Below are 21,866 nucleotides of genomic sequence, written 5' to 3' on the forward strand. Positions count from 1 at the left end.
AACGCTCCTGTTTTTTTCGCCTGAGGTGAAGGAATCTCTTTTTTCTTTATTTTCCCTCACCACTTTAACTTTTTTGGCTTAAATTAAAACTCTTTTTACTTTAATAAATTTCTTCTTCTACTTGTTGCAATATTATATTGGAGATACCTAAGGGAAGAGGTTTTTAAAAAGATTGAATCTGCCACTTGAAAGCCTAAATCTGAAGCTTTTTTTGCTGCTGTAACTGTTTTCTTTGTTCACTCTTATCTGACTACACCAGTGTTTTTCAACCACTGTGCCGTGGCACACTAGTGTGCCGTGACATAGTGTAAGGTGTGCCGTGGGAGAATTACTTTATATATAGTCAATATAGGCACAGAGTTAATTTTTTTTAACATTTTCTAATGGTGGTGTGCCTCGTGATTTTTTTCATGAAAAAAGTGTGCCTTTGCACAAAAAAGGTTGAAAAACACTGGACTACACTGACTATAACTGCGCAACAAAAGGACTTGGAACATCTCTTTAAAACCTGATAAAGACTCAAGGTTACAAATAGTGGTGTATGGAAAATACTTTGACAAGAATTGGAAAAGGAAAGAACCCTCTTTCTTTGAAAACCATAAAAGAACATTCATCTAAAATAAAAATAGATATATTCTTCAAAATTTGTGATAGGCTAGGGTGGCAGATTGTACCTAAACCCTCTTCTTCTTGCTCTTTCCCTATATTATTCCTTATTCTAAAAAATGGAGCAATACTCAGATAAAGAAAAGTTGTTAATCCAAAACATTTTGGCTGGACTTCAAAACATCTCAGAAGGATTTGAGAGATTCCACAAGAGATGGGACAGGATATGGGATATCACAGAAAAAGATGATGGGGTTATAGCCCCAGAAATTAAGGAAGTGAATGGAAATACAGAAAACAAAGATTAGAACTTAGATGAACTCATAAATGGACTAAACGTGAGTGAAAGTGGAAAGAAGAGAAGCTGGAAAAGTGACTTTGATAATTTGGTGTTCCACCCCAATTGTCAACATGTAGGAGAAAAAGAAAGAGGGAAAAGGTGGAGGTAATAAGACAAATCTATTCAGAAACAAAGCATGCGCAAAAGATGGAGAGAACAAAACTCCCTTTTTAACTATCACTCTTGTACCAATTATTCCCATCCCAAATACCATGCCCCCCCTCCCCATTTCTATGGCAGCTGAAAGCAAATAGTGAAGTAGAGGCTGACATCTGGCCCTTTGTCAGAAAGAGATGTCTTCCCTGCAAGTAAACAAAACACAATACAATATACAATATAAGTATGCACATCTCAAATATCATTACGGCTTATCAGGGTACTTGGTGTAGAACTTCTGCAAAAGTCTGGGAGCCCTAACATGAGATTTGTCAACCCATTCATGGGAAGGGAGGAAATGTTTCCAGGAGATCAGATACTGAATACGACCTCTATGTTTCCTGGAATCCAAGATATTTTTAACTTCAAAATGTTGCTCTCCTTCAATAAGAAGAGAGGCCGGGGGTACAGGTTGAAGTGCACGAAAAGAAGAAGTGTGCTCCGGTTTCAATAGGCTCACATGAAACACAGGATAAATCCTACTAAGGTTTTTAGGCAACTCCAATCTTACGGATACAGGATTTATGATTTTCACAATGGGGAGCAGACCTACATACTTTGGCCCCAACCTCTTCGAGGTTGGTTTTGGGTGGTTTGCAGAAACTTGATGGACAAAAACACCCGATCTTTGTATTCTTTCGGCTTAGCCCTCTACTTACCAGTCTGTTTTTTGTGAGCCTGGTGGGTTGCCTCCAAGGCTTTGTGAGTCATGGGCCAAAACTGTGAGCCTGGTGGGTTGCCTCCAAGGCTTTGTGAGTCATGGGCCAAAACTGTCGGAGTTGATCACTCCACTCAGATAAGGATAAAATTTGCGGTTTCTCTTAAGGTAATTCAGGAATTGGTACAAAGTCCTGGCCAAACACAATTTTAAAAAGCACCATGACGGTACTGCTGTGCACAGAGTTATTGTATGCCACTTCAGCATGTGGTAACAGTTCAGCCCAATTATCCTGTTAATAATTGATGAAACACTGGAGGTACTGTTCCAAAACAGAGTTAGTCAGTTCACAAGCCCCATTACTCTGAGGATGGTGGGTGGAGCTTAGTCCTTGGGCAGAGCCAATCAACTTCAGGAATTCCTTCCAAAAGAGGGAGGTGAATTGGACCCCCCCCATCTGAAATTATGTGCTCAGGTACTCCATGTAACTGACATACATGTGAAATAAACAATTTAGGCAACGACTTAGCTGATGGGATTTTGGAACAAGGTACAAAATGAACTCATTTGGAAAACAGGTTGGTGATAACCCAAATCACGGTATTTCCTAGACTCTCCGGCAACTTGACAATGAAGTCCATTGATATCTCCTTCCATAGTTCCCCAGTGCATGCAACACTCTGGAGAAGACCTTGGGGATTCCCCGGTGGTCTTTTGGTGGCCGCACAGACGGAATAGCTGGCTATGTAGGACTCAATGTCTTTTTTCAATGAAGGCCACCAAAATTGCCTCTTAATCAAATGTAAAGTCTTTACAAATCCAAAATGGCCCACCATTCTCGAATTGTGGGCCCGTTGAAGAACAACTGATTTCAGGTCAGTAGGAACATACAATTTAGCTACAATCCCACCCAAGCTAGTCCATCTTCATGGTGCATTCATTTGAAAGTTTCTCGAAACAGTCATCGGACTCAAGACCTGCCTTGAGTTTGTTCATTAGGTCTGTAGTGATATTTAAGTCCACTGGGACCTGGTTCCTAGTAACCATTGGGGCAGCCAGATTTTTGTTGGGATGACTGGATGAACCACACTCAGCCTAGAACTGTTGTACTGGGGAAGCCTAGATAAGGCATCAGCCATAAAGTCCCCCCTCCCCCTGGATGTATATGAGGGTAAAGTTGAAACAGTTGAAGTGTTCTGCCCAACATACTTGTTTAGGTGATAGCTTACGCAGCATCTTCAATGCTTCCAAATTTTTATGATCAGTCAATACTGCAAAAGGGTGTTTTGTCCCTTCTAGGAAATGTTGCCAGGTCATCAAAGCCCATATGACAGCAAAAACTTCCTTTTCCCATATAGCCCATCTCCTCTCTGTCTCTGTAAGCTTATGTGAGTTGAAAGCAGTTTTCCACTCATCTCCATCTTTGATTCTGACCCTGTAGTAGGCCTCCCTGAGGTCTAACGTTCTGAAAAATTTTCCTTTACCCAAGTGGGCCAACATATCTTTCATGAGTGGGAGAGTGTATACATTTTCCACGCAAATACTGTTAAGGGTTATGTAGTTCACACATAAACTAAAGGAGCAATCTTTCTTTTCTCTAAACAATACAGGAGTGGCCACTCGTAGTCTAGCCCACTCTATGAACCCCCGTTTCAAGTTTTTGTCAATAAATTTTCACAATTCCTCCTTTTCACGTGGGGTCATTTAATAAATTTGGGGTTTGGGGAGTTTTACCCCTGGGAAGATCTCAATACTGCAATCAGTAGCGGGGTTGGGGGGATAATTTATCGGAACCTTTTTCACTGAGAACGTCTTTTCCCAGTATTCTTTAGGGATTTTCTCTTCTCCCTTAATTTTTTCCTGCACTGCAGCCGCTAGGTTAGGTTCAGCATTGGCTATGTGGGAGACCCTCCCTTTGCCCTCCAGGGCTTTAGCAGAATGGATGCACAACCACCCTTTCCTCCAGTTCACGTATGGGTTCCATTTCCGTAGCAAGGTCAATCGTAGTATGAGGGGTCGATCCATCCCAGGTGCAATGATGAAATTTAAGGTTTCTTGGTGATCCCCCATCCACATATCTACTGGTTCAGTCACAAAATGGGCAGGAGCCCCCCCCCCAGCTACTGACCCATCCAACTGGCAAAAGGCAATGGGCACTTTTGAGGAGCTTCTTCTGGCCCTTGTTTGTGTTCGGAATGCCTCGGTCACTTGGAGAGACGTGCAGCCTGCTCTCCACCCAGAGACACTGGCCTGGCCCAGCTGGGACTGATGCCGCCCTTGCTAACACAAGGGCTGTCAAGGTAGGAATGAAATCTGGGAAAAGGGGACATCAGAAAGGGGGACAGGCAAGCAGCACCCAGCTGCAGCTTTAAAAGGTTCAAGACACTGGGAAAAGGGAGCTGGCCCCACCAAACCTTGCACGCCCACCCCAGGTGTTAGGCTCTGAGAAAGCCCTCACCAAAGATTCTCACTTGTCAGCTGATCTCCCCCCCTCTCTGTGTGTCTGTATCTCTCTAACACTCTCTCTCTTCTTTCTCTCTCAGAAAGCTGTGGCTGGGCCAAGCCGGGAAGCTTGCCTTGGGGGCGCTTCGCTCCTTTTATTTCTTCTTTTTGGAAATTGATCGCCAGCTGTGGTGAAGGCTTCCTTTCGGGTGACCGCCTGCTTCTCCTCTTGTGACCCCTTGGCTGGCTGTGGCAGGGCCAGGAGGGTGTGCACACCTCAAGCGAGCACCAAAGCACAGCAAAGGTGTGCACAGGGTGGGCAGCTTCTCGATTAAGGAGGGTCTTAACAGGATGTAAAAGGACATGGCTTCTCTTCTGCACTAAGGCTCTGGCCATTGCCTTGCCATGTCTCTCCCCTGCCCCTACAGCTCTTCAGCTGAGCGTGAAGGGTGCAAGCTCCAACCCAAATTGGCAGGAAGTGAAGGCTGCCTTACGTGCAAATGTGGCATGCTTTGCTCCTGCACTAAGGCTCCAGCAACCCTCTTTCCCCTCCCCCTCCTTCTCCTCTCATGTGGGGGGAGGGATGACATGGCAAGGCAATGGCCAGAAGCTTAGTGCAGGAGAGAAGCCGCATCCTTTTGTGTCTTGTTAAGACCGCCCTTAAGCAAGCGGCTGCCTGCCCCATGCATGCCTTTGCTGCACTTTGGTGCTTGCTTGAGGGGGGGATCCCCATGCGTGTGCACCCTCCTGGCCCTTCCACAGCTGGCCAGGGGGTCTCAAGAAGCGGAGAAGGGTCACCCAAAGAGAAGCCTCTGCTGCAGCTGGCGATTGTTCCTCAGCAGAGAGAGAGAAGGGGGAAGAGAGGGAGATAGAGGGATAAAGAGAGAGATGGAGGGAGTGAGAGAGAAAGAGGTGAGAGGGAGGGAGAGAGTGGGAGAAAGAGAGAGATGTGAGAGGGAGAAAGTGATGGGGAAAGGGAGAGAGGGGTGTGTGTGTGTGTCTGTGTGTATGTGTCTCTCTCTGTCTCTGTATCTATCTGTTTCCCATAGAAAAGAAAACATAGCCACAAAACCTGGGTAGGAATGGCTGCGGGGGAGTCAGTTGACTCAGTGGGAGTGATAACATCAAGTTGGCCATGCCCACCCAGGTTTTAGGGCTCCCGGTGCTTTGTTTTCAGTGAGAAATGGGCCCACGTGGCTCTTTGAGTGTTTAAGGTTGCAAACCTGTTATATACTTTTAGTAGTAATACACATATTTTGTTGAATTATATTTCCTTAATTATTCAATATTTCAATACATTCAAGACTTAGTGGTGAAATGGTTAGAAACAATGGTAAAGCAATATATAGATTTAAAACCAGAAATATTTTGTTGGGTATTTCAAAGGGAATACATATTTAAGTTTACAAATGTTAACAGCTGCTAGAATTGTGCTTGCACAACAGTGGATATGAAAATGAATACAAAAATATTAGATTGTACAGAAATGAATAAATGAAGAATTAAAATCAAGGAGAAGGCTTCGAATACTTTTAAATATGGAATTTGTTTTATCAATGGCTAACTAACAGAAACAGAAGTTAGAAATCCAACAGTATGAAAGGAAACACCAATTATATAAGGAAGTTTCACTAAAATGGATCAGCAAACATTATTAATATTTGACCAGTATTAATGTGCAGAAAACTGTGGGACGTTATGCCACCCCCCAAAAAAACTAGGACAGTGCCAGGAAAACACCAAAAGAATAACAACAGTTTCCCACCAAAAGACTGCAGATAAAACCAGTTTTTTCCCTAACCCTAAGGACAGGTAAGACAAAGCCACTGGAATAAAAACCATCAAGGCATTGTGGGAAGTATCATCATAAATTGCAAAAAACCTCACAGCACCAGAAACCTCAGAAAACAGTGCCAAGAACTCAATCACTCAACTCAAGCACCAACTTAAAGGAACACTTAAGCACAGCCATTAAGGTAAGGGGAATCAGCAGGCTAAAAATAACTTGCATGGAACTCTCCTTTTCCTCTTTCCTGGCAGAATTAACCCCAGGATAAGAAAGACAAAAGACCTGGAACTTTTCCCTGATTGATGCAAGAGAAGTTCTTCAAGCCGGTGACAAAAAATCCAGGCAAGGCTGACGAAATCAGGGCGGCTCCAAAATGGAAGGATATGGAAAGAGAAAGTGTTTCCAGCTGGTGAGGAACTTTTACTGTTTTAAAAAGAGACTGCCTATAAAAAACTTAAAATTAATTTAAATTGGAGAACAGAAGAATCAAGCGGTGGAATTAAATTTGGAATGGTTTTGGACAGTGGTTATCTTACTTTTTAAATGCTATCTTCATGTATGGAATTTATGCAAGCCTTTTAAAATTGATGGATTAAGTTTTCTTCTTCTATTTTTTCTTTTATTATTCTCTGTAACCTATGGTCTAAAATTTTCCTCTTTCATTACTGTGGGTATTCTTCTAACCCATTTAAAAATTGGACTCTTTTTTCTAACTTGAAATAAAAAAAGATACAAAAAGAAAGAAACAAGGAAATTTGCAACAATAACACTGCTACTCGGAGGCTGGAAGGTTTGTGTATTGGAAATGGAATACTTTTTTTCTTCACTGATTGTTTTGGCTTGGCACTACAAGGTCTCACTGCTTGGATATAGAGAGTAATAAGAAGGGAAGCATACAGATGTCCCTTTGAAGTATATCTTTAACCAGAGAAAAGTGAAAACAAAATGTTACTGTGAAACTATGCTTAATTTTATTAACCTTCCAAGCTAGAACAGCTGTGTTTGTCAGCTGGAGAGAATGGCACAATTTCAACAGTAAACAGAAATCTTAAGCTTGCAAAAGATATTTTCAGAAATACAGAAATTATCAAATACATATGAGAGGATAGAGAAGAAGCTGGAAGACTTAGCGCATATAACAGCAAAATATGATGAAGAAGTTGAGGATGTTTATCAAATGTAAAACTTGGTGGTTAAAATCCAAAAAATCAAAGTGGAAAATTTATTTATTTATTAGACTTATATACCGCTTCATAGGGCTTTCAGCCCTCTCTAAGCGGTTTACAATATTTCTTTTAGGAAATTGAGTAAGCAACTTGCCCCCACAGTCCGGGTCCTCATTTCACCCACCTCGGAAGGATGGAAGGCTGAGTCGACCTATATAAAGAATATAAAGATATTAAATTTGCTGATATTTATGGTGATTAGCTGGTCTCTGAAAATGGAAAGTGGAATACTAAAAGAGGAATTAAAGGAAGGGGAAGTTTATCCCAGAGGGCAAGATACAGAAGAAGAAAAAACCAAAGAATGTATGGATTTAAAGAGAGAGATTTTATTAGCAATATCATTGATAACACTACTGACAATCAATGATAAGCTGACTAAAGAAACAGAAGAAGGGCATCAAGATTACATCTTATAAGCAAGGAGTTGCTAAGAGGAGTCCATACAAAGTTGATCAAGGAGATGATTAGAGGACTGGCACCACAAATGGCAGAAGAAATGAGACTGTTTTGCTATTGGAAAGATACAGGTTGATAGATGGCGGAATATAATTTAAAACTAGTTAAATTTAGTGAAATTTATTGACAATAGATATAGTTTAAATAAATAATTGATAATGTTACTAATGTATACAATGTGTAGTGTTATGATGAGTATAATTGGATATGAATATTGAATGGTACCCATATAAGGAAGATTAGAAATCCCTTTGGATTATATATAAAGGCTAATAAAATAAAAAAAGAACCAAGTTAGATACAGTTAAAGTTTTGATTATTAGGGGGAAAATTTTATGATACAGGATATAGTCAAATAAAGGAGGGATAAGAATAACAACGTATATATAGACATGGGTATTTTAAACAGTGATTTGGAAAGGAGGATTCGAAAATTTTGTTTTTAAATATTATGGATGTTTAGCTAGAATTGGACATAAGGATTCAGTGCTAATGGAGGATTTTAGAAATAGTAAATGAAAGGCCAGTATGTGGTTATGTATTAAATCTTGGTATATTTTATGATGAAGGACATTTAAATAATTATAATCAAATGAAAATGGAGATATGATGATGGTAACATGTATAAATACCTGAGTTAAAATACTTGAGTTAATATGAATTATGTTTGTTGACTGTGGAAGAGATGCACCGAAGTCTTTTTGTATCCAACTGATATACTTTCTACAGCATGTAAAGAAGGATGTTGTGTTTGTTTTAAATTAAAAATTAAAAAAGTTATTAAAAAAAAATGACCTTGGACTTTTAACTCAGGGAAACAGGAAAGCAAAACCAGAACAATCAAAAACCCATCAAAATCCATCAAGTTGCTGGAGTTCACAACGCTCCACAAAGCTGAACATATGAAAGCAGCCATGGAGTCACATAATGCAAGAAGCAACCACCTCACAAAAATTACCCAACCTCAAAAACCAGTTATCACACAGAAACACAAAATCTCACAAAGCTTGCACAAAGCTGCACATACAGTATAAAAGCAAGCTATTGAATCACATAAAACTTGGTTGCGTTTTATGTGATTCAATAGCTTGCTTTTAAATGTGCAGCTTTGTACAAGCTTTGTGAATTTTGTGTTGCTGTAGTGAGTGTGACTCACAATGAGATGGGTGCGATGTCTGCCACTTCCAGCCAGGTAGGCGACCAGACCAGACTCTTGGGATTCGTCTGAAGGTAAGATGAAGGCTGTAGGGACAACCCAGGTAGCTAGACCTGCCGGGGATGGAGCCAACGTGGCTTAGCCAGCCAAGTGAGCTCATAGAGATGGGTGGGAAGCAAGGCTGCAGGTGAGCGCACTGGTGGCCTTGACAAGCGATGCGAGCTGGGGGACCTACACAATCCTGGGGACAGTGAGGGGATGGGAAGCAAGGCTGCAGGTGAGCGCGCAGTGGCCTTGGCAAGAAATATGAGCCTGGGGACTGGGGGGAGGGCAGGAGGCAAGGCCACTAGCAAGCGCCTGCAGCTTTTGTAACCGACATGAGCCTGGGAGCGGAGGGGTAGGCTTAGGCACTAACTACCTTTAGGCAGGAGGAGGCAGTTCCGTTGGGGTGCAGGCACACAGAAGGGAAGTCAGCAAGCAGCAGAGGGAGGTCAGGTGATCACGACAACGCGACGCCAGCAGTACGTGGGCCATGTGGTGATCATGGCTTGGATGGGCGGGGAGAGCGGTGCATGAGTGAGCATCAAGCAGGCATTTGGTGCGAGCGAGCGGGACAGACCAGGGGACAGGTTCAGAGGTGTGGCCAGCCAGCCAGCCACCACTACTGGTTCTTCGACCTTGGGCAAATTGTCACTACCAGTGACAATGAGAATGAACTGGTGCGAACCAGCTGAATACCACATCTGCTACACCCTTTCCTCCCTTGGCATATGGTCTCTCTGATTACTGATTTACCCTCTATCCAAGGTGGCACTACATACTAGTGGTGGTAGTTCTTTTCACCAAGATGGCCTATTTCATAAGGGATTGCCCGATACCAAAGACACAACCCAATGTTTCCTAGATGATGTATTTTGATATGCTGGCATGGTCTCAGTCCTTGTGTCAGACAGAAGGACGCAATTGTAATCTCAATTTTGGAAAGCACTTTTTCAGTAACTAAATATCAAGGTAAACGTCTCTTCAGCTCACCACCGTGCCACGAATGGAAAGGCTGAAAAGACTAACCAGCTTCTCCAAGAGTACTTGAGGTGCTACTGCACCTACAGCCATGACTACTGGTCATCATTACTACCACTCACAAATTTTTCTTACAATTCACTGCATTCATTGACTTCAATGACATTATTTCAAGCCACGTATAGCACACCCTAAAACCGTGATGGCGAATCTATGGCATGCATGCCAGAAGTGGTACGCAGAGCCATCTCTCCTGGTACGCGGAGCCATCACCAGTTGCTCTTCCGAGTTCAGGCGCAGCAGTCAGCTGGTCTTCATGCGCATTAGAGTGCCAGAAAGTGGAAGAGGAGCCACCCGGTGTGTATGCATGCACCAGGAAAATGATTTTTGTTTCCAGTGTGCACATGCGCATTAGCCACTTAGTGCAAAAACCATCAACAAAAAGAGCAGCAGCCGGGGGTGCCCAAAGGCATGGAGAGGAGATCCCCCTGTTGCTTCTTAGCAGAGCAGAGCTATGGTCAGGGCTTCCCTCCCTCCCCACCTGAGCGGGCTTCTTGCGTGTCCCCAGCCCTCCAGCCCATGGCTCATCTGCAGTCCGAAGTACCTGGCCAGTTCAGGCACCCCAGAAGAGCAGCAGCAGCGGCACCCCCAACAAGAAGGGCAGGAATGACAGGCCACCACCGCAGCCACTACCATGCCAGCCAGAAGCGGCACTGTGACAGCCACCTGGGGCAAGGGGGCAGCGATGGCAAGGGCAAGCCAGGGCTTCCCTCCCTCCCCACCCAAGCAGGCTACTTGCATGGCCCCAGCCATTCAGCCCATGACACAGACATGGATCTGTGGTCTGGAGTGCCTGGCCAGCTCAGGCACCCCAGAAGAGCCGGCTGGCCCCGGCGCAGTCCCAGAAGAGCAGCAGCAGCAGCCACAGGGGGAAGGGCAGGAGCGACCGGGCAGCCACCACAATCATGAGCCAGACCCTTGGCGGCATCTCCAACAGCTGCTGCTACCAGGGACGAATGTGCGGTGGTGGCCGGGATGGGTGGGCCCAGGCTTCCCTCCCTCCCCGCCTGAGCAGGTTTCTTGCATAGCTCCAGCCCACGGCTCTGATGAGGATCCATGGTCTGGAGCACCTGGCTGGTTTGGGCATACGTGGCAGCAGGGCAGCATTTGGTGGCTGGAAGCCTGGCTGCCTTGCCTGCTGCTCCTTCCCCATCAGCTGCCGCTTCCAGTCAAGGTGCTGGAAGAGGAGCTGCTGGCGAAGAGGTGAGCTACCCGTGGTTGCAGTGGCTGCCCGGTCGCTCCTGCCCTTCCTCCTGTGGCTGCTGCTGCTGCTCTTCTGGGGCTGTGCGGAGGCCAGCTGGCTCTTCTGGGGTGCCTGAGCCAGCAGGCACTCCAGGCCATGGATCCACATCAGTGCCATGGGCTGGAGGGCTGGGGCTGCGCAAGTAGCCCACTTGGGTGGGGAGGGAGAGACGCCCTGTCCTGTCCTTGCCACCACCACCCCCTTGCCCCCAGCAGCTGTCACAGTGTCACTTCTGGCTTGGGTGCTGGAGTAGCCCGGAGAAGGAAAAGCCGCCGTGGGGGAGGTGAGGTGCCTCAGGAAGGCTGGAGAAGAGTGCAGTTTCTCCAGCCGCCCCACCTATGGGCTCAATGTCCATCCTAGGCCGCCCCTGTTCATCCAAGCTACAGGATTTTGAGAGGGTGCGGCATGCTTCAATGAATGTTCACCTTTCTTCATCTGACCTGGTTCTCTCTTGCCACTACCCCATAGTTCCCTCTCCATTGATTGCTCTCTCATAAAACACACACACATACACACACACATGTGCACATACACAAATACCAACCCCAGGGACTCTTCTAGTCTTGTTCCCCCGGGGGCAAACCCCCACTCCCATCCCATAAACTGGCCTCAACTCGACTGGAGCAGCAAAAAAAAAACCCGAAGCGCCTTTCATGTAATTACGCAGAGCTTCCTAGAAATACTGCACTTGGGGGGATTTGGGAAGGGGGAGACTGAGAGGGAGGGGAGGGGTGGGGTCAGCCCAGTTGGGGGCTCTGCAGTGACCCTCTCTGCCAGATCCCGCCGGGGAACCTCTGAGGGGCTTCCCTGGCGAGCCGACAGTGCCTGCCTTCCCCCTGAGCAACAATTGAAAATGTCAAGTTGCAATCTGGATGAGCAGAAAGAGAGAGAGAGGAAAAAAACACACACAGGGTGCTTTTATTGCCAGGAATAAATGTATTTATGGGTCTTGGAGAGTATGCAAAGCCAAGCAAAGCTCCCGTTCAGTCTTTCAGAAAACAACCTTGTTTAATTTGTCATTTGATGGATGGATTGGGAGGTGAAGCTTGGGGACTACTGGGCTGGGGGCAAGCGCTTGCTGAGCACTGCCCCTCTCCCAGCATGTCTCAGGTGGGACTGGTCCTCTTGCCCTCCAAGTCAGCTGCCAGAATAAACGCGGCTCCCCCTTCCTCCAGATTCACTCAAAGGCTGGGGACACCTCGGTTGCTCTGGCTTAATGCCCCTATCTGACTTTGCCCCCTCCCCAATGCGGTTGCTCTGACTTAACCCCCCCCCTGACCTTTTCCCCCTCCCCACCGCCAGGCAACCTCTCCAGAAACATGCATGTATTTTACCCAAATCCAAGCCATTGCATGGCTTTGGGGAGGAACGCAGCCAAATCGCTTGAAGTATATTTAAGGATAACAGGTGTGTTTGATGGAGGGGGGAGGGAATATAAATGTTGTGAAAGAAAGTATGTCCCCCTCACTCAGAGACGTGCTGCCTGGGAAGTGATGGTGCTCCGTTGGATGAAGTGGTGGGAGAGGGGGGGCTGTGCTGGCTTGTTCCAAGGGATTCCAGCTTTACAGTGGAGGGAGGCGGCATTTCCCACCCAACTTTCTCTCCCTGTCCAGGGCTGCAGAACCGGATCGTCAGTGGGGATGTCCTGCCACCCCGACAGGGATCAGGTGAGTGGGCAGGGAAGCGCAAGGACCCCCAAAATCTGGAGCCGGTGCATGTGCACTAGGCAGCTGGTCTTTGTGCATGCATGCATGCCAGAAACCGGTAGACCACATGGCTGGTGCACATGCGCATGCTGAAAACCAGATGATCATCTAGTTTTCAGTGTGTGCGCATGCACGCAGCCATATTGGTGTGTAGGGTTGAAAATGTTTGTGTGCACTCCCGTTTTGGCACTTGGTGCCAAAAAGGTTAACCAACACTGCCCTGGAACCATGGAGTCCAGTGCAGGATGATGTTGCCACATCATCCTGCACTGGACTCCATGGTTCCAGGGGTGGTTGATGTCTTACAGGAGCAACTTGCAGACCTAGACCTATTGAAACAGCAACTTGACCAAGTGAAAAAGGCTTACAAGAAGGCAGCAGATGCATATCGGAAGAGAGTACACCCATAGTAGTACCAGAATGCTAGCAAGAAACAATGGAGGGAAACTAGGAGAAATTTGAAAACAAGTAACGGCTTGCCTACAGAAGTTGTGGGTACTCCATCACTGGAGCTTTATAAGAAGAGACTGGACAGCTACTTGTCTGGAATGGTATAGGGCCGTGATGGCGAAACTTTGGCATGTATGCCACAGGTGGCACACAGAGCCATTAGCTGGCCAGCGTGCATGTGTGCTCTGGCCAGCTGACTTTGGCCTTCTTTTGAGGCCATTTTTCACCCTCCAGAGGCTTTCCTGAAGCCTCCAAAGTGCGAAAAACTGGTCCTATGTGCAAACCGGAAGTTCAGGAACAGACTTCCAGTTTGCTTGTAGGGCCGATTTTCAACTTCCGGAACCTTCAGGAGGCTTCCCCGAAGCTCTGGAGGACAAAAAACGGACCTACAGACAAACCGGAGTCACTTCCGGTTTGCTCATAGGGCTGTTTTTCACCCTCCGGAGCCTTCAGGGAAGCCTCTTGAAGGCCCTTGAAGGATCTGGAGGTCAAAAATCGGCCCTATATGGGCAAACCGGAAGTCACTTCCGGTTTGCTTGTAGGGCCAATTTTTGCCCTCCGGAGCCTTCAGGAAAGTCTCCTGAAGGCTCCCGAGGTCGAAAATCAGTCCTACAGGGAACCTGGAAGAGTGAAAGACTTTTAATTCCTGTGTTCTGTTATATTATATCCTTCAAAGGTCATGTGCCCCTGCAAAAGTTGATTTGAACTTGTGTGAGATCCCTAATGTCAAAGCCCTGAAAGAAATTAGCAATATCATTGTCAAATGATTTAAGATTATAGCTTTCTCCCATAAAAATCCCATGCAATTTTGGCTTTTTAAATTCTCATATGGTGTCATACAAGATAGGAAGAAGCCTCATGAAACAATGAAACACCATTGTTTGAATTTTATAAAAGGAAGATCTTGGAAACTATTTAAGAACAAGGCATAAATAATTTGGTAATAATCAGATACAGTATGACTTCTGTACATATGAGATTTCTTCTTTGAACTCATAATTTTCAGATGGCCCTTTCAATTTAAAGGGTTCCCTGAAGAGGGGCAGAATCTCCCCGTGCAGTCCACCATCCAACAGATGCAAATGTTAGTTGGTCTTCTAACCTTCTTGTCTCTGTTCCTCTTCAGAAAAATAGATGGTGTCTGTTATTACCAAACAATAATGAACATAGATTGGGACTGGACTAGAAGACCTCCAAGGTCCCTTCCAACATATTATTCTGTAGATTTCTGTAGAGGAAAATCAGTTCCATATGGAACTGAGATTCCCCTCCAGCTAAGATTCACTCCCAAAAAGCTGCCTGCTTGGAGGGAATCTTAGTTCCACAGCAGATGGCAGCAGCTTGCAATCTTCTTGCCGGTTTCCCCATTAATTTTCTAGAGAAGCCAGTAGAGAAGATTGCAAATGATTATTACTTGATTGGAGGTTATTTGACAACTAATCATAATTACAAACAGATTGACTTAGATTGTGATCATGTGACTGTGGGGTAGTGGTGCAATGTTTTTGACAGCAGGAAGTGTTTTATGGACCATAAAGCATCCAGTCGGTGGCCATCATAATTCTGGACTATCATTAAATGAAGTCATATATTGAGTGCTATCTGTAAGTGACTGCTTCATTGTATTGCATAGAGATAAATATGTAAAATGGAGAGCTCTATAAACTTAATAAAGAGGCAACTACTTCCTGATACCACTTCCTGCAGCGTGGTCCAAGTTATATATAGCATTCTAAAATCCAAATAACATATTAAAAATACAGTGCAGTGATATTTATATATAAACTAGAAACTTAACAATGTGATCTATAAAATTTAAATTTTGAAACTGAAGAAAAATACTGTATATAAGTATTGAATATAATTTCTAAAATACTGATCAAAATATTAAAGTGGATTGTTAGGCAATTAATGGCATTGATTACAATAACAAAATTCATTGGATTATTTGGTAATATGAAGAAAGTTTAGATCATTTGGCTCAATTCTACATATTTAATACCAATGTCTTCAGTTTTTTATTATTCATTTATGAATATTAATAGAAAGAGAAAAAGGGAAGAAAAAGGAAGAAAAAAGGATCCACTTGAAAAAAGTAGATGGATATTTAAACTTTCCCCTTTTCTGTCATCTGATTTACAGTGTTTAGACTTCCTTAAAATATAATTTAAAAATGTAAAATAGCATTTTCTTCTCTCCATTCTTAATGGAAAAATTATAATATTTATAATAAATACTGCAGAAGGCATTTAAGGCTGTAGTCCTCCTGTGCATATTAAGCTCTCTCCTTAACATTTTCACTCTAATACCATTTAAATCACTTCAGTGACATGCGGTGTGGTATATGGCTGGTGAGGCAGTCTTCTCCCCTGACATCCCACTGTCTAAAGCGCTTTCTTTCTTTCGCCCACCTGAGTTCTGATAGGCAGGTGAAAGAAAGCGCCAGCTGGATTACTGTAATGCGCTCTACATGGGGCTGCCCTTGAAGAGTGTTCGAAGACTTCAGTTAGTCCAGAACGCAGCCGCGCGAGCAATTGTGGGTGCACCCAGGTACACCCACGTCACACCTATCCTCCGCGAGCTGCACTGCCTACCCATTAGTCTCCGGACCCGCTTCAAGGTGCCGGTCGTCACCTATAAAGCCCTACATGGCATCGGACCTGGGTACCTGAGAGACCGCTTCCTGCCAATTACCTCCCATAGACCGATTAGATCTCACAGGTTAGGTCTCCTCTGGATTCCATCTGCCAGCCAATGTCGGCTGGCGACTCCCCGGGAGAGAGCCTTCTCTGTTGCAGCTCCAGCCCTCTGGAACGACCTCCCCATGGAGATCCGTACCCTTACTACCTTCCCAGCCTTCCACAAAGCCACCAAGTCCTGGCTGCTCCAGCAGGCTGGGGGGCTTGTGAAATATCCAGCCTCACGGTAACTGTGAATGTTGCGTATTTTAAAGTGTTGTTTTTGTCTATTTATCCCCTTCCCTTGTTTATTGTAAGCCGCCCGGAGTCCTTCGGGAGTGGGCGGCATACAAGACCAATAAACTCAACTCAACTCTATGTCGGACATAGCGGCGAGCAAAAGAAAGCCAGTGGCAGGCTGCTGCTTTCTTTCTTTTGCCCAGAGGTGGGCAGCTCAAGCGGGCTGCCGCCTCTGGGCAAAAGAAAGAAAGCGCCAGCCTGCCAGCTCGCCTGAACTGCCCGCCTCTGGGCAAAAAAAGTGGCAAACCGCCAGCAGAGGCGGGCAGAAGACCCGCCTCTGCTGGCAGGCTGCCGTGGACACAGAGAAAGAAAGCTGGTGGTTAAATTGAGAGAGAGTTTGTTTGAGTGAAGAAACAAACACACGGACACACACACACACACACACACACACACACACACACACACACAAATTACTTACAATTACTTACAAATTACATTAATTTTGAATTCCTCCCCCTCCCTCCGACCCACATACCTTTTCCAGCTGTTTCACAATCACAGAAGATTTCAACTCTGTTCTTGCCTGCCATCATGAAAATGTAAAAATATAAAAGGAAAAAGGCAAGAACTGCTGAGGTCAGGCTGTGCTAGCTGCTGCCAGAGTCCCCAATGGATGACTCTGCTTAACTGTTTAAAAAACCCTCTAAAAAACGCCCTCTACAGGAGGAGGCAAGAGAACCACGTGCCTCATCTACATAAGGAATTTTTCGGCTTTTAACCCTTGCTTAACTCTGCTCGAGTGATCATAAGGTCAGATTAAATGAGGCATGTGGTTCTCCCGCCTCCTCCTTTTTAGAGGCTTTTTTAAACAGTTAAGCACTAAGCAGAGTCATCCACTGTGACTCTGGCAGCAACTACCTCAGCCTTTTTCCTTTTACATTTTTTTTCTTTTCATGATGACAGTGATGAGGCTCTGCCTCCCCTGACTGCACGTCACTGAATCACTTTCACTATGGTCCCAATAGACTTTTTTTTCTTATTGATCTTAATTGTTTTTACTTTCTGAGCTAGTCAGTATAGCCAAGGACCAGTGGTGGGTTTCAAAAATTGTTTGAACCTACTCTGTGGGTGTGGCCTCCTTTGTGGGAGTGGCTTGCCACCCATGTCACCGGATGGGAGTGGCTTGCCGCCCATGTGACTGGATATGAAATTATGAATTAGTACTTAGGTCGGTCCAAGTAGCTATTCAGAAACTCTGGCATTGAAGCATGCAGGTCTTAAAGCTGTCAAGTTACAAGATCCTTGTAACACCTAACCCTTTAGAAAAAAAAACTAGGGGTCTTCAAACCTGACAGCTTTAAGACTTGTGGACTTCAACTCCCAGAATTCCTCCTCCAGTCATGTTGGCTCAGAAACTCTGGCATTGAAGCATGCAAGTCAGTGGTGGGTTTCAAAAAATTTTGGAACCTCTTCTGTAGGTGTGGCCTGCTTTCCGGGTCCACTGGTGGAACCTCTTCTAACCGGTTCAGTAGATTTGATGAACCGGTTCTATCGAATAGGTGCGAACTGGTAGGAACCCACCTCTGCCAAGGACCTACCATGGTTGATCCCAAAAAATGAAATAGGGCAGGCATAGTTGGTATATAGATAGAATATAGAACAGCAACAGGAAATACTAGAGGTATATAGTAGATGGGAAAAAAAGTAAAAAAAACCCAGAAGGAAGTAATACATTACTTATTTATTCTTGCTAAGAAAACACCAACAACCATTTGAAAGAAACTGGGAAGTATCTATGTGCTCATATTTATCTTGTGATCCACCAAGATCCTTTCCCCATGTAGTGGTACCTAGCATGGTCGCCATTCTTATGTTACATTCATGCATTTTCTTTCTTAAAATAATAATGTCTATTAAAAAGCTTAATTATAATAATAAAAGATGAAACAAACTAAAAAGAAAATCAGCAAGAAAGACTAAAAGGTGCAAAGAAGCAAAAAAAAAGAAAGAAAGAAAGAAATGGAAATGAATTAAGAAAAGAAAAGAAATGAAGAAAGCAACCTCTTACACAAGTATAAACAATTTCACTATCTCTTTATCTCCTAAGTGAAAGACATAAAACTCTTCATCTCGTAATTAAATTCTTAACTATTGCCAAGTTCCGTAAGCAACATCTTTTCCAATCCTGTCATTAGCAAAAAGTTCAAACAGATGCCTAAATAATAACAAATTAGTTAACAAACGTGACCAGAGTTTCCTGTAACAACAGTAATGGGAATTTACAAAATATTGAAAATCTTACTCATGATAAAATTGTGTTTAATGATTCATTGCTCATAAAACCATTGCTAATGGATACGTAGGCTTATACATTCTTTACTTTTATTTCCTTTTTCCTTCTGGCTCTGTGGCTTATATGAAGGGTGTGAATTACTGTACTTTCAGATGCTTGCAAAGCAGAGATCCTCTCAGAAAGTGTAAGTAAACTGCAATGCTTTTTTATGGTTTATGTTTTTGCTTATTTCTACACAAGTCAGTGATTTTACCCAGTGATGGGCAAATGTCCTTTGATATCTTTAAATACGTCTTTATGTTTATCACAATTCTGTACCCTGTAATTACATGAAATTTTCTCCTTTCAGTTAAATCACGCTCACATTTTTATATTATAGAGTATATTCTAAGGCGGAAAAATTAACTTGGAGTTAACGACCTACTTTTAAACTTAGTGATTTCAGCATCTGATATTAAAAATATTTCAACAAAGGATTTCATTTTTCATCTTTCACAAATATACTGCAGAAGCAAACACATTTATGAATATAATTACTGCCAAATTGCAGTTTGTGGTATTTTATAATATAGTATGATATGATATGATGTGATACAATAAAATAATAATCTGAAAAAAATTGAAAAGATTAAATTGCCTGTTTTAGCTATTTCTTGAAGGTGGGTTTTCAAGATAGAAAATTCTAAGGGAATGCATCTCATAATCTCATAGATTAAATCTGGGACATACTTATGATGGAATTGAAACACACAAAAAAGATTGGAAAATTTGAGATGTAAATCAGAAGTCCTGTTGCTTCTAGAACAAATGGGACTTTTTGATCATTTAGAGCTTAAAAATTACTTTCAACAAACTAATTTCTACAAAACAATCTCAAAGAAAAATTAACTGATGTCTGTTAGTTTCTCTCTATATAGTAAATGTACAACCGTTTTCTTTAATCATGTAATTCATATTGAATGTATACATTCAATTCTTTCTGATAGCAGTGAAATATATTCACACTATATACAATATATCATCACACAATTTTATTAATCAATTTTGTTTTAATGTATTTAAACTATATGACTCAATCCACAATTTGTGACTTTAAATAGCTTGCAAAGTAGTGGTGTCTCATTGACATAGCACTTATATCCAATATCCATAATTAACTGTGCCACAACATTTTTGGTCAGTTACAGCTTCTTAATAGTCTTCAAGGGCTACCCCATGTAGACCACACTGCAATATACAAAGCAAGAGATGGCCAAGGCAGGAGCAACCATGATCAGGGCATCCTGATCTAGAAACAGGGCAATTAGAACTCATATGGAATTGTACAAAGAGTATGACTGCCATCTGCTGCTGTGTCGAAGAGGACTTCCCAATTCTGTTTGGAGTTTACCCATGCAGACCTAAAGGTGTAAGCATATCTAGAATAGAATAACAGAGTTGGAAGGGACCTTGGAGGTCTTCTAGTCCAACGCCCTGTTCAGACAGGAAACTCTATACCATTTCAGACAAATGGTTATCCAATATCTTCTTAACAACTTCCAGTGTTGGAGCACTCAACTTCTGGAGACAAGTTGTTCCACTGATTAATTGTTCTGTCAGGAAATTTCTTCTTATTTCTAGGTTGCTTCTCTCCTTGATTAGCTTCCATCCATTGCTTCTTGTCCTGCCCTCAGGTGCTTTGGAGAGTAGCTTGACTCCCACTTCTTTGTGGCGACCACTGAGATATCAAAACATTGCTATCATGTCACCCCTAGTCCTTCTTTTCATTAAACTAGACATACCCAATTCCAGCAACTGTTCTTTATATGTTTTAGCCTCCAGTCCCCTAATCGTCTTTGTTCTTCTTCTCTGCACTCTTTGGAGGAGGGTGGTGGTGGTAAACCTGAGTTAGCCCAGGTAGATCTAAAGACAGCAAAGGAAGAGCAGCTGCTGAAGGAAGAGATAGCCACCACCTCTGAGAAATGGTGAGAAATGCTGGTATCTGCCTCCCTTTGGAGTGTACCACGCACAAAAGTCAGGCCAAATTCAAGTAGTCTTCAATATCAGTGTGCAATTCCAAGACCTCTCTCTGAACAAGGTCCTTCTCACAGGACCTGACCTCACCAACAGTCTGCTCGGCATGCTCATTCACTTCAGAAAGGAAGACATAGCCATCATGGCCGACATCTAGCAGATGTTCTACTCATTCCTTGTCAGGGAAGACCATCGAAACTACCTTTGTTTCATGTAGTCCAGTGTCAAACAGCACAACCAACAGAAACAAGAATGGGAGATGTGGCGTGCCTCCCTGAGTGGTCTCCAAGGTGTTCCTGTGCAGCGCACGTATGTTCCCATCTCACCTGGCGCCGCATCAAAGGCAATAGCAGCCATAGGATACATCAGGGTCTACGGCGGGGAGAACAACGTTCACATTGGTTTCATCACGGGAAAGGTGAAACTAGCACCACAACTACCCTTCAACCATTCCCGAGAACCAGCTCGTTTCAAACGCTTCTCCAGACGTGACTCAAATCTTAAGATAGATTTTAATAATGGTGATAAGGTTTTGCAGTGGTCTCCTCTGTGCTAATCAATTCTCTCATATTCAAGAACATTTATAGAGATTTGGTGAAGTCTGTGAGATGTAGGATGGGCTTGGTGATGGTTTAGAGAACGATGAATTATCAGTTCTTTTGCCATTATCACAGCTGACCCTGCAGTCATTCTTGGCATTGTGACTGTAGTGCCACTCAGTGGCAGCAGTGGACTGATGAATAGTTTTTAATATTTATATTTATTATTCATTGTTTTATGAATGAACACTCTAATTTCATTAATATGAAGTAAACCACCTTGAATTGGAAACGTAAATGGCATATACATTTTGGCAAAAAATAAAATAAAATTGATCCTTCAAAATTACTTCTGTACCTATGATAGTTTTGCAAGTACCAGTTTATTTTCATGCAAATTGCATGCATGTCCTCCAACCCTTCCCCCCCCTCATTAATATCTAAAACCTTGCAATTATCTTTTTAAAAAATCCTTGGGTGTCCAGATTGCTTTCTGAAGTCATCCTTTATTCCTAGCCTGGGTGTTGGCCATCCGCAGTTCCAGAGTCACATGCAGCTCTTTCACCCCACTGCTGTGGCTCTCAGTGGCCCTGTCACAGCAGAAGGATGAAGGAGCTGTCGCCTTGTCATGGCAGTGTCGATGGGTGGGATTAGTGCGGGAGCGAAGAGCCCCTGTATTTGCCTTTGCATGGCAAAGAGGGCTGGAAGAGAACGGTTGGGGCAGATCTTGGGGGCCATCCCCCTAGCCTGGCCTCCCTCATTGGCAGGGCAAAAAGAAAAAAAGAGGCAGCATGC

Source organism: Thamnophis sirtalis, unplaced genomic scaffold (genome assembly GCF_051295495.1).
Source record: "Thamnophis sirtalis isolate CommonGarterSnake01/CBP01778 unplaced genomic scaffold, rThaSir2_p1.2 scaffold_10, whole genome shotgun sequence".
In the NCBI taxonomy this organism is placed as follows: Eukaryota; Metazoa; Chordata; class Lepidosauria; order Squamata; family Natricidae; genus Thamnophis; species Thamnophis sirtalis.